Source organism: Vigna angularis, chromosome 1 (assembly GCF_016808095.1).
Source record: "Vigna angularis cultivar LongXiaoDou No.4 chromosome 1, ASM1680809v1, whole genome shotgun sequence".
Taxonomy (NCBI): domain Eukaryota; kingdom Viridiplantae; phylum Streptophyta; class Magnoliopsida; order Fabales; family Fabaceae; genus Vigna; species Vigna angularis.
The window spans coordinates 2,782,710-2,795,794 of NC_068970.1; positions in this window are offsets into that span (position 1 = coordinate 2,782,710).

The window sequence follows — 13,085 nt, forward strand, 5'->3', positions numbered from 1 at the left end:
GCTTTTTTTTTAAGTAGAAGAAACTTTGAGTGTGATTTATGCAGCAAGAATATTTTTGTTCTGGAATTCATATGAAAGGAATATGTATTGATATAAGGTGTTTGTGGCCTACAAGAAGGTAAAAGTTGTACAAGTGAAAAGTTGTACAAGTGTTGAGACCACAGAAATGATGAGGCTATAACAAAAAAATTGTCTTGTGAATGAAACATTTCCTGAATGCAATGCAGTAGTATAGGCTAGGTAGGTTGTTGAGTATGCATTCCAACAAGTGGGAAAAACATGCATGCAGAGGGAGTTAATTATATATGTACTTGCAGATAATGTCACATGAAAAAGAACCTAAGCAACTTCAAGAATAATGCTCTCTCATGCATTATTATCAGAGACATGTGCTCTACTTGTAATTCTAAATTCATCACCTATATGAATATATGCCAAAGCCTTTGTTCCCCCTCCTCTTATATACTCATTTTCGTCTTCTTTTTCTCTCTCTTTTTTTTTCTTTTATATATATATATATATATATATATATATATATATATATATATATATATATTCCCATACTTAATGTATGATCTTCTATTATATCAACATGGCCATTAAAATAAGAGTTTTAATCACCATTTCTCACTCCTACAATGCGCAATTCTTATTATTTTCATCATATTTCTTTTTTTATATTTTGCAATACTTTTCTTTATGTTTTTATTTTAGAGTTAAATATATTTTCAATTTATTATATCACACTTTCCTATACTATATATTACAAATTACACTTGTATATTATTACTAAAGGAAAAAATAAATTTAAAAACAAACAATTGGAAGAACAAATCTCCTCAAAACTCATTATACTTCATGAATATTGGAATTTAAGAGACAAAGATTATGGCTTAAAGTATAATTATATAATGGTTTAGGAAACTAAAATTATTTATAATTTTCTTTTAATTACAAACAATTTGTTTCTATTTTTTTTTTAAATTCAAATTATTTTTTGACATAATGTCTTTTTAGTTTATGTTCGTGAGAGACGAGGAACGACAATCTCCATTATGGTGCTACAACTACAACAACCTTGGTCTCGAAAAAATGAACGATGGTAACATACACAGGTGGCTCGCGCATGGGTGAAGAATGGAGAAGAATAAACCCTAAAAAAATCTCTCTATTTGTATGTTTATAAATTAAAAAAACAAGAAACTATTTTTCTATATCAATTATAAATAGAACATGTATAGAATTTTTTTTTCTTTATTTATAAAAATGTTATTACACTTAACTTTTATACTTGTTATAAATAGAAAGATACCAGAAGGTCACTCATCCCTAAATTACTCCAGACTAAGCACACTTAACCATGAAGTTCTTATGGGTTAGGCTACCAAAAAGTAAATGCATTTTGGTGATATAAGTAGCCAAATCAATCATTTTTAAGCTATCCTTCAACTGTATAGTCCGCTCTTTGTTTGTGCCTCTTGCACTTCGTGCCTCTTGCAGGCGATCACTCCCCGCCCTCATCAGTGCCTAAGTGTCACAATAAAAACTTAATATTAATATTAATATACTGCTTTATAATTTTAACTAATCAGATAATAATTCTATCATATTTAAATAAATAATATATAGAAGATTCAAAATTCTGAAAAATCACATCCAACGTGTTTTAAGTTTACTAATTTGATTAAATTAGAAAACAACCCCCCTGAATTTATATTTTATCCTTCGGAATAGTTATCATTATTAATCCATGTGTTTATTATCTTTAGCAGCGACTTATAGTTGAATTTAGCTCATATTCGAGACACAGACCAAATGATATTGGTGTTGTAGTGAACAGATTGATAGAGTTGGCGCTGAAGAGAGTTTTAGAGAAAGTAAACTGATAGCAAAGAGAAGTAATACCGAGAGTAGAGAAACGATATATTTCTCATTAATGAAAAACCAGTATATGTACAGAGAAGGATAACTGTCATTTTGACAGTTAAAGTAGTTATGTAGTTTAGATTTACATTTCAACATTCCCCTTTAAAGCTAAACTACTCAAGGATCTAACTCCAAGTGATTCTCTCAGCCTTTCAAACCTGTTCTGACGCAAGGCTTTAGTGAAAATATCTGTTGTTTGATCATCTGTGTTGCAATATACCAGTTCTAGCTTTCCTTTACTGACTTGATCTCTGAGATAATGAAACTTGGTCTCTATGTGTTTGCTTCTGCCATGGGAGATTGGATTCTTGGATAAGTTGATAGCAGATTTATTGTCCACCATTAAGCGTGTTGGTTTGCGGTGCTCAATCCTCAACTCTTGTAGAATGGCTTCCAACCAAGCACACTGACAAGCGGTTTCGGCAGAAGATATATATTCTGCTTCACAAGACGAGAGCGCAACAACGTTCTGTTTCTTTGAACACCACAATATGGAGGCTCCCATTAGCTTAAACACATACCCAAAAGTGCTCTTTCTGTCCACTTGATCGCCACTCCAGTCTGCATCACACCATGCCTCTAAAATATCGTTTGTGCAGTCAACTTTCCTGGGGAAATAGAGGCCATGATCTGTTGTTCCCTTCAAATAACGTAGAATGTGCTTGACAGCAGCGAGATGAGACTGTCTAGGGTCATGCATGAACCTGCTGAGGAGTCCGACTCCGAAACTGATATCCGGTCTGCTGTTGCATATGTAGCGGAGAGTTCCTACTATCTGCTTGAACAATGTTGCATCAACTTTGGTTTCTTCTTGCTGACAAGAGAGCTTCAAATTTACCATGACAGGGATGGATGTGCAGCAACAATTCTTCAAGTTAAATCTTTCCAAAGTCTCTAAAATATACTTTCGTTGATGTAAGAACATTCCACCTTCTGTCTGCATGAATTCCAGTCCGAGGAAGTAGCCCAAGTTGCCAAGATCTGTCATTTCGAATTCAGTCTTCATTTTTGCTTTGAATTCTTCAATCTCCTGTGTGGAGTTCCCACTAACCAATAGGTCGTCTACGTACAAGCATACTACGAGAGTACCTAGCTGCTCAACAAATTTCACGTAAATTCCATATTCAACTGTACATTTTTTAAAACCATACCTGATAAGCAGTGCATCAATATGTTTGTTCCAGGCTCGTGGTGCTTGACGAAGACCGTATAATGCTTTGTTTAGTCTGTATACTTTCAGCTCTTGTTCCCTTTTGACAAAGCCAGGTGGTTGATTTACGTAAACTTCTTCTTCGAGAGGGCCATTCAGGAATGCAGATGGAAATCTGGTGAATGGTCCAACCATTGAAGTTGGCTATTGCAACGATGAGCCTTACAGTCTCTAATCTTGCAACAGGGGCATAGACATCAGTGAAATCTATCCCGGGTTTCTGTAAAAATCCTTTTGCAACCAACCTAGCTTTTAACTTTGCAACACTTCCATCCGGTTTGTATTTAGTTTTAAACACCCATTTTACCTCTATGGCTCTCTTGTGCTCAGGCAATTCAACCAACTTCCATGTTCTATTTTTCTCAATAGCTGATAGTTCTTCCAACATAGCTTCCCTCCATTGTTTAATCTCAATGACTTGTTCCCATGTGAGTGTTTCTGCACCTGCCAAGAAAGCACAGTGAACCAAATCACCTGTATCTGTAATATCACTGTCATTAAACAGATCATGATCTGCGAGTCTCGTGGAGGGGAATCGCGTTCTCTGTGATCTTCTGGCTTCAGCAACTTCATTAGTATCAGACTGTTTGGTCTCCTTGGTCCTATCCTCCTCCAGCCAGGTAGTCACCTCAGCACTCGATTGTTCCATTGGATTATTCTTTGCATCAAACCATCTAGGCGTAGCTGACTCATCTACTATCACATCCCTGCTGATTGCGATTTGTCTCTTCACCGGATCATATAGCCTGTATGCACCGGTTGGATGATATCCAACGAGGATGAGAGTTTCACTGCTGTCGTCCAGCTTCCTTCTTCTTTCATCTGGGATGTGCTTATAGCAAACTGAGCCAAAAACCTTCAAGTGTCGGACATCAGGTTTCCTTCCTGACCAAACCTCTTCTGGCGTGCATGATGGTAGTGCTTTGGTGGGACTCCTATTCAGCAGGTAGGTAGCCGTCGAGACAGCTTCTCCCCATAGGTAGTTTGGAAGACCTTTCCCTTTGATCATACATCTGGTCATATCCAAAAGCATGCGGTTTCTTCTTTCAGCTAATCCGTTGTGCTGGGGTGTGTAAGGTGTTGTAACTTCATGTATAATCCCTTTGTCAGTGCAAAATTTGTTCATTTCTCTAAAGTTGAACTCGCCTCCACCATCAGTTCTGAGAATTCTAACTTGCTGACTCGATTGTCTCTCAGCCATGAAACAGAATTTAACGAAGTGTCTGTAAGTTTCTTTCTTTTCTCTTAGCAAATATATCCAAAGTTTTCTGGAAAATTCATCTACAAAGAGTAAGAAATACTTGTTACCTCCTAGAGATGGCACGTCAAAAGGGCCACATACATCTGCATGTACCACATTCAACAGTTGTCTCGCTCTCTTGGGTGCGTAACGTTTGAACGATTTTCTGATTTGCTTTCCAGTAGCACAACCCTCACAAACTTTGTTTGGTATAACGAATGTGGGAATGCCTCTCACAAGATCTTTATCTTTCAGTTGACATAGGCTTCTAAAATTGAGGTGCCCATATCGAAAGTGCCACAACCACTCATTTTCTTCCTTAGCACTTGTTGCAGTCAAACATTGTATCTCTGTTGCATTCAGATTTACTCTAAATGTTCGATTTCGCGCAAGGGGAGCTTTGAGAACCATCCTCTGTCTTTCGTCGAATACCTCGATGTGTTTCTGTTGCATTTTCATGGTATAACCCTTTTCGAGAAGTTGGCCGAGACTGAGAAGATTGCTTTTCATTGCGGGTACATATAGAACATTGTGCATGAATACAGATCTTCCATCTTTGCGAGTGATTAACACTTTGCATGTGCCTTCAGCTTTAATTATGCTATTATCTGCAAACCGTACTGTGCCCTTGACACTTGTGTCCAGATCAAGCAACCATTTTCTATTACCTGTCATGTGATTGGAGCAGCCCGTATCCAAATACCACGAAATTTCTTCCTCTGCATGGCTTGTTTTCCCAGTAAGTGACACGTACTCTGTTTGGTCGGCCTTACCTTTGTCTGTTTTCCGCCTATTGTAGTTCCTATCATGTGCAGCAATACTCATCAACAAAACGTGATCTGAGTCTGATTCCAGTTCTTCTTTTACAAGATTTGCTTCATCGCTCTTCTCTTTCTTGTTGTTTTCATTATGCCAACACTCAGATGAGTAATGGCCATATTTACTACACGTGAAGCATTGCACATTTTGCTTGTCAATATTCTTTCTTCCTCCCTTACCTCTGAACTTTCCTCTAGCTTTATTATTTCCTTCTCTATATTCGTTACTGTTGTCATCTTTGATTTGTTCAAAAGTATTCGTGAGTCTTCCTCCATTTCGGCCTCCACGACCACCACGTGATCTTCCTCTTCCTCTGCCAGTTCCACGGTTCTTGTAAGTTTGATTGCTTCTAGTCTGAAGTGCTTGATTTGTGTGTTGTGTTGCATTCTGTTATGTTGTTCTTCTCTCAATCAGTCGTTGTTCGTGTGCTTCAAGAGAGTTTTGTAACTCTTCTACCTTCATTTTCTCCAGATCTTTGCTTTCCTCAATGGCCACGACAATATGATCGTATTGAGGCGTTAATGTTCTCAAGATCTTTTCAACTATCTTCTTATCTTTTACCACTTTATCACACGCTCGCATTGCATTAACAACCACCTGAATTCTGCCGATATACTCTTCGATGGTTTCTTGTTCTCCCATGCTCAAGAGTTCATATTGTCTCTGCAGTGATTGAAGTTTTACCTTCTTTATTCTTCCTGAGTTTCCATATCCGTCTTGTAATATGTCCCAGGCTTCTTTGGCTGTTACTGCCTTAGACACCTTCTGAAATATCGTTGTAGAAATACACTGGTGTAGAAGCATTCGTCCCTTGCAGTCCAGTTTCTTGTTTTCTTTGTATGTCTTCTTCATTTCTTCCGTGTCACCTTTTGTAGGTTCTTTAAACCCTTTCTTGACAATTTCATCAAGTTCATGAAAGCCCAGAATGGCATCCATCTTTACGCACCAATCATCGTAATTCTTCCCATCGAACACCGGCAAGTTGTTCTGAATCATTCCTGCCATCGCCCTTTCAACGTGAATCCTTCTTCACAAAACAATTCCTTTGTTTGTTCGATGCTTCACCAGGTTCAACAACCTGTAGCTCTGAATACCACTGATAGAGTTGGCGCTGAAGAGAGTTTTAGAGAAAGTAAACTGATAGCAAAGAGAAGTAATATCGAGAATAGAGAAACGATATATTTCTCATTAATGAAAAACCAGTATATGTACAGAGAAGGATAATTGTCATTTTGACAGTTAAAGTAGTTATGTAGTTTAGATTTACATTTCAACACAGATAACCCTCTTTTTATGACGTTGTGACATATTAATCGTGGAAACTAATCACTAACTTTGTTTAATTCATTGTCATATTATAATCGAAAATGTAAAGAGTCAAATTCCTCGTCATATTCCACCAAACAACTTTACCCACAAACAGAAGTTAATAAATCTCATGTCTCTTACATATATGCCACGTCTTTAATTAATGTATAAATAATAAAGTGAGTAATATTCTCTTGTTATATTTTAAAAAATAGTTTTTTTTTCTCAAGAGAGGGATAATACTATATATGAGTACCACGTGATTTGATTTATAATTTTAAAACTATTTTTTATATGATTTATTTTTCCAATAAAACAGAACTTAAAATTTTACTATTAATAAGTACAACTAGAATTGTATTTAAAGGTGATTATTAATTAGTTGAAAGAACAGTAGAGTGAGTTTGAAAGAAAGAGAAAAAAGTAATATTATAGTCTCTATCTGGATGCCAACCCGCACGTTGTGAAGTTACGAAAGGAACTTGTCGTAGACGTAAACGTTTTGGCATAACACTGTACACTCATAAAATCAAAGTCTCTCAAATTTTGTGTAGTAACATACGAATATTATCTTCAACCTCAAATAAGAAAGTCCCAATTTAGCAGGAACAACAACATTTTTATATCTATTGTAACAATAAACTTTTTATTCAAATTTATAACATTTTTATTAAATCAAGTCACCTCCTTTTTAAATACCACATTTTATTGTTAAAAAGTTACTGGGCACTTCCTTTTTTCAAATATGATTGTGAAAAAAATTATTTTACTAAAAATTAATCTCATCAGTCTAATTATTAACAATGTGTTTTGTGGTGTATCTTCTTTATTAGGTGGACTGTCTTATCCTAATCCCATAATAATTATGTTAATCAATATATTATAATAATATTTATAACAGTAGTTTTTACAACTTGGAAAAATCTCATTGAGGTCTTAAACTTTATATTATTACTGAGCTTTTATTTATACGGTCTGCATGCTTGGATCTTACAATCAATAGTGTAACACCTTCATTACCAATATAAGTAGTTATTAGCATATAAACAAGACATGTTAGCTTTGATTAAGATACTAACGGTAACGATTCTATACAGTCAACATTTTTTGTTCCTTTCTCACATTAACATTGTTATTGAAATCAAGAAGATAAATAATAATATTAATAATAATTAATAATAATAATTTATCAACATCATACACTCATTTATTATTAAAAAATTGTTAATTCATAAATATCAAAACAAAATGTCTACCAATAATATCTTATTCAAATAACAACTGTTTAGCTCAAACTAGTAATAATTTATTTGACTCAAACTCATAATATAGATATTTGATTCTATTTTAATAACTTCAAAATTTTTGTATTAATCATATTATTTCTCGTTTGCATATAGTCACATATACATATATATTAGAAACTAACTAATCTTTATTTCTTAATTGATATTTTACTTAAAATATAATTTTAATTAAGATTTGTCATAACATGCGTTCAATATAGATTATAAAAATATGTTAAAAATAATATTTAATTACATAAATATATTTTGAATATTTTAAAGTGGGTTAGTACAACTACAGCTAAACTCTTAAAAATATAAAAATGAAGTAATCAAAATTTCATGACATCTCAAAAATTAAGTCAAAATTAACAAATAATCAAAGTTGCAAGAATTCAAGTCGACCATAGTATAAAGATAGCAAAACGAACATGAAAAAATGATAATTAGGAGAAAGCCAACAAAATTAACTTGTGCAATTTTATCTATTTTTTCAACTAAAAGGCATTTGATAATATAATAATATTGTTAATAAAAAGTAATTTGGACAAATATGTTTTTAGATAACTATTTTAATATTTTTAAATTATTTATTTATTTAATTATATTATATATGTATAGAAATATAACCGATGTAAATTTTGAGTGATAAAAATTACATCTAACATTAAAAAAATTAAAACTATTAAACATAGTGGGATAAAATAAAAAAGTATTTAACCTTTGTTCAAATGAGAAAAGAAACTTCAAATGTCTTATTCCACATGCTTCCATTTAATGGGGAAAAAATAACACTTTATTAAGAAAAATAAAGAAGCAGTTATTTTATAGAGAAAAATATTAACATTTTAAGTATAAAATGTCAATATTTTTGAATTTTTAAAAAACTTTAAAATTAGGAAATTTATAATTTTATTAATTTATTCAGTCGAACTTTAAATTAATATATTAAAAAACTAAATAGTATCTAAAGAAATTAATGTAGTGTTTTTAAAAATTTGTTTCAAAAATGTATTTTTAATTAAAAAATATGGTGTGTATGATGTGTCCTGAAACATTAATTAGAGAAGGTAGAAGAAGGTAAAAAATGAAGAAAAGGACGTGTAGGAGACGCGCACGTACATGGGAGTGGGGCCGCTTTCTGTTTTCAGCGATGATGACAGATGAGTTGCTGTGGGTCCCACTCTTCCGCGTTGGTCCACTCACTCTGCAACATCTTGCCCTCTTTTCCATGGCCCCACACCTTCCCAACACGCCACCTCCCTTTATCCTCTATTTTTCTATTTTTTCATTTAAGTTAAATTGCTGGATAAATATTTTCTTCATTATTATTATTTTAAACATATAAATAATCATTTCTTTATAAGTAAACTAAAATAAAAATCTAAAACTCATTTTGCTCTTTGGTTTAATTGAACCCACTGCTCACTATTTTATTTTAGTTATTAATATAAGTGAAGTCACGAAGTCAATTTTAGCTACTATAAATTTACATAAATGGAATTAAAAATAATTTATAATATAAATAGAAATAAAGAAAACAAGTTAACAATAAATACACAATTAAATAATAGAAATTTTTAGGAGTGTGTCAAATCAAAAATTGATAACGTACAAATGCTTTTCAGAAAAAAAAATACATTAATAACTTATGTCTTTTTGTCGTGTTAAGGATTTTTTAAATTCACTGTATGGACACTGTTGATGTTCATGATACTGAATAGATTTTACATGTAGAGTTGATTGAATATGAATTTTATATTTCTAATTATTAATTCAACCAATAAAATTAGTTTGTAATTTCAACATAATTTTATCATCTTGCTAAATCATCTAACTAAAAATCTAATTGACAGTTTACTCTTTTACTTCATTTTACAACTATGTTGTTTAAAATTAAAATAAAGATTCGCGAGTAAATTAAGTAAATACAAAAATGTTCAACTTATATGAATTTTCTTTATACATATCTATAGATAAGTAATATCCAACAATTAATCAATTCCATTAGCTGACTTTCTTTTTTATTTAAAGTTATTAAATGATGTAAATGTAAAAGTTTAGGATTCTGTGAGGGAAGAAATTATTATGATAAGTTACATAATTTGACTTCTATTAATAAAATATAGTATAAATAGTTTAATCATTCACTTTTATATATTTTTTTATATTTTTTATTATAATAAGTATAATTTATTTATTTTTGTGAAGTGTAATTTGTTATTATAAATTTGATCTGGTTTTCATATTTTCTTTCATTTTCTATTGTAATAAAAAATCATGTGATAACTTATTAAAGTATAACGTTAAATATGATGAAGAATAAAAATATTTCTAAAATATTTTTGTATATTTTCTCTTCTTACCTCTTAAGTTATTTTTTGTGTTTATCTTTCATTCTCTCACTATTTCTTTTATCTGAAAAAATAGGCAAACTTATTATTTTTGTTCTTATTTATTTGTGTAATATATTATTTTTAAAGGAAAAATTTGAAGTAAATGAAGAATAATCCTTTATATATATATATATATATATATATATATATATATAATTTTTTATATTTATAATTATATTAAATTATATATTATTTTTGTTGTATTAGTAATAATAATTGAGTATATGTGTCAGACCTCATTAAAATGCACCCAAAAACCCCAAGTAGTGGGATCCATGTGCCAAGAAGGGAGTGAGCGTCTCAGTTAGTGAAAAACATGTGACTGCACGAGAGTGACCGTTTGTTTTGGGTGACGGTAGTATTTATGACCAAATTTCAAATAACATGCCACTTCTCTGCATGTCTTTCTTCTTCTTCAAACTGCTGAAACTCTTTTCTCCTCCTTCTCTCTAAAATCTCCTCCTTCTCTCTAAGAAAACCTCACCATTTCTTCTTCCGATCACCTCTCAAGCATCGCTGGAACACTCCCGGCATCAAGAGCTTCCACTTAAACCGATCGGTTTATGATTCTGAGTCGTGCTCCTAAGACAGGAGTGTCGAACGTTAGTTCTTTGGTAGAGGGGAGCTTTATTCTGCTTAGTTGAGCATTCGGTTACGTATAAAGGTAAGGGAAGCTTATATAATTTGATTAATATTCTTGTTTGAACGTTGGTATGTTTTCATGATATGTTGTTTGGATTATTAGATGAGTATGAAATAAGTACGTACGACTTATTTGGATGTTTGTATGGATGACTGATATACGTTGTGAATTGAGTCGAGATATAACTTAATATTCAAACTATGGTATTCTGAGTAAACGTGGTAGTAGGGTCGAGAGTGGTTAACGAGCGTTTGATTCTTCTTGGAAGTACATGGTTGTACCTGAGTTCTCATGTTTTAGGGATAGAGTATAGAGTCTTCCTGTAATACTATATAGGATTAGTCAAACTTTGACCTAGAGTTCATATTAACCATTATGTTCCTCTTAAGCGTCCGTGTACATTAAGTTCTTCTTCTACAAGGAATTTCGTTAGTGGAGATCGTGTTATAATAATAGATATGTATAATGAGTGTTCAGCCTAAGTGTAGTCCTTCTTTAAACTTCCTAAACAGCGTAGTTGTGAGTTTATTAGTGATCGGTCTTGGATCAAGCGTTCAGTCTCAGTAGCGCTCGTTCTTGATAAGTACTTGGTCTTGGACCAGCGCTCGTTCAATAATGTTAGGTTTCTACAGGACTCGGTCTTGAACCAAGCGCTGGGTCTTGTTTTCTATAATATATTATTATTGTGCTTAGAATCAGAGTCTTTATTCAAACTAAATAGCGTTCGTTAATTCATAGTTTCTCATCATTATTAGTATTTAGTATAAATCAGTGTTGGTCTTTAAAAGGTGTTCGACCTAGAGTCTTAGTACTCGTCCTAGGTTTCGTGACGTCCGGTTTGAACTCTTAGGAGTCTGTTTATTGAAGTAGATGAGTAGCGCTCAGTCTTGTTAGTTTCTAAGAAGCATTATACCAGTCGTACTTGAGCTATGATAATAACTTATGATCTTATTTCACTTGAATATGTGGATGATAAAGTTTGAGAGAATTTGAAATGTGATGTGTATGAAATAGTTTGATTATGAACGAGTATTCCGGGGAGAAATATCTTAGAAAGTGGTTATTGATTGGTAAAGTATGAATGTGGGCAAAGCTTAGCGGGTGTTCATCCTGATATTCCATGATTACTCGTTCTCATGTAGAGAGGAGTAAGTCATGTGTGGGAATGGCAGGAGGTCCTAGTCCATAAAGTTAACTTAGACGGAACGGATCAACCTCGGGTGGCAGCTGTTGAGGGTATCCCAGTTACTAGATCACCCGGGTGCACGAACGTCGTAGCTACACAGGATTCATACAGTCCAGACAGTCAGAGTCATGTGGTCGTTATTTGCATGCATGGATGTATGAATTATGATGTGGTCGTTGTTGGTTTTGTTATGAATGTTGTATGTTGTGATTGAATAAATTAAATTACATAAGCTTACCCTGTTTATCATTTTTGCATGTGTGGTACGTCTTGTCGTTGTCCTGTTGCAATGATCATCCGTGTGGATGTGAGCAGAAGGAGAAGAGCTGCTAGAAGAAGTATTGGAAGACGCGGAGGAAGTGAAGGCCGAACCTTAGGGACGTTCGGTCTGATATTAGCTTTATGTTTTGTAAGACCGCTCGATATGAGTTCCTTTTGTATAACGTTCGGTCTAGTGGCAGTTAAAGTAGTGGTAACTAGCGTTAGTTTTTAATTCTCTGCTGTTATGTAAGGTCGTTCGGCCGTAATTGTTTATAGCCGAGCGTTGAACTGATCTGTAGTATTGTTAACGTGTGATTACTCTATGTGATTTTACACTGTATTTTTGGAATGTTACAATATGAGTTTTTAGTATATTATTTTGACTTTTCAGATATTATTATTATTGGTCAATAATAATTATTGATAATTGATCAACTTTAATATGTTAGGATAGTTGAAAATATAAGTTCATAATTATCCTTAAATTTATTTGAAAAAGTCTCGCATCGTATCATTAATCCTGATTTACTTATACATGTTTTTAAATTTTAATACAATGCAGGAGTGACTGTCTATTTTTCTAAAGCATGTTTTTCAATCATGAGACTTGGAAAAAAATAATTTAGGACACTCCGCAAACTATTATGAGAGTTGAAGAAAAAAACACCAACATAATTATTCATTACTTATTTTTAGAAGTCACTATTTTTTTAGATAATTCTAACTTTTATTTGTTAAATGTTTTTTATCATTAAGAATGCATCTGAATAGTTAATAACTAAATTACACAATTAAAAAAATAGTATCTAT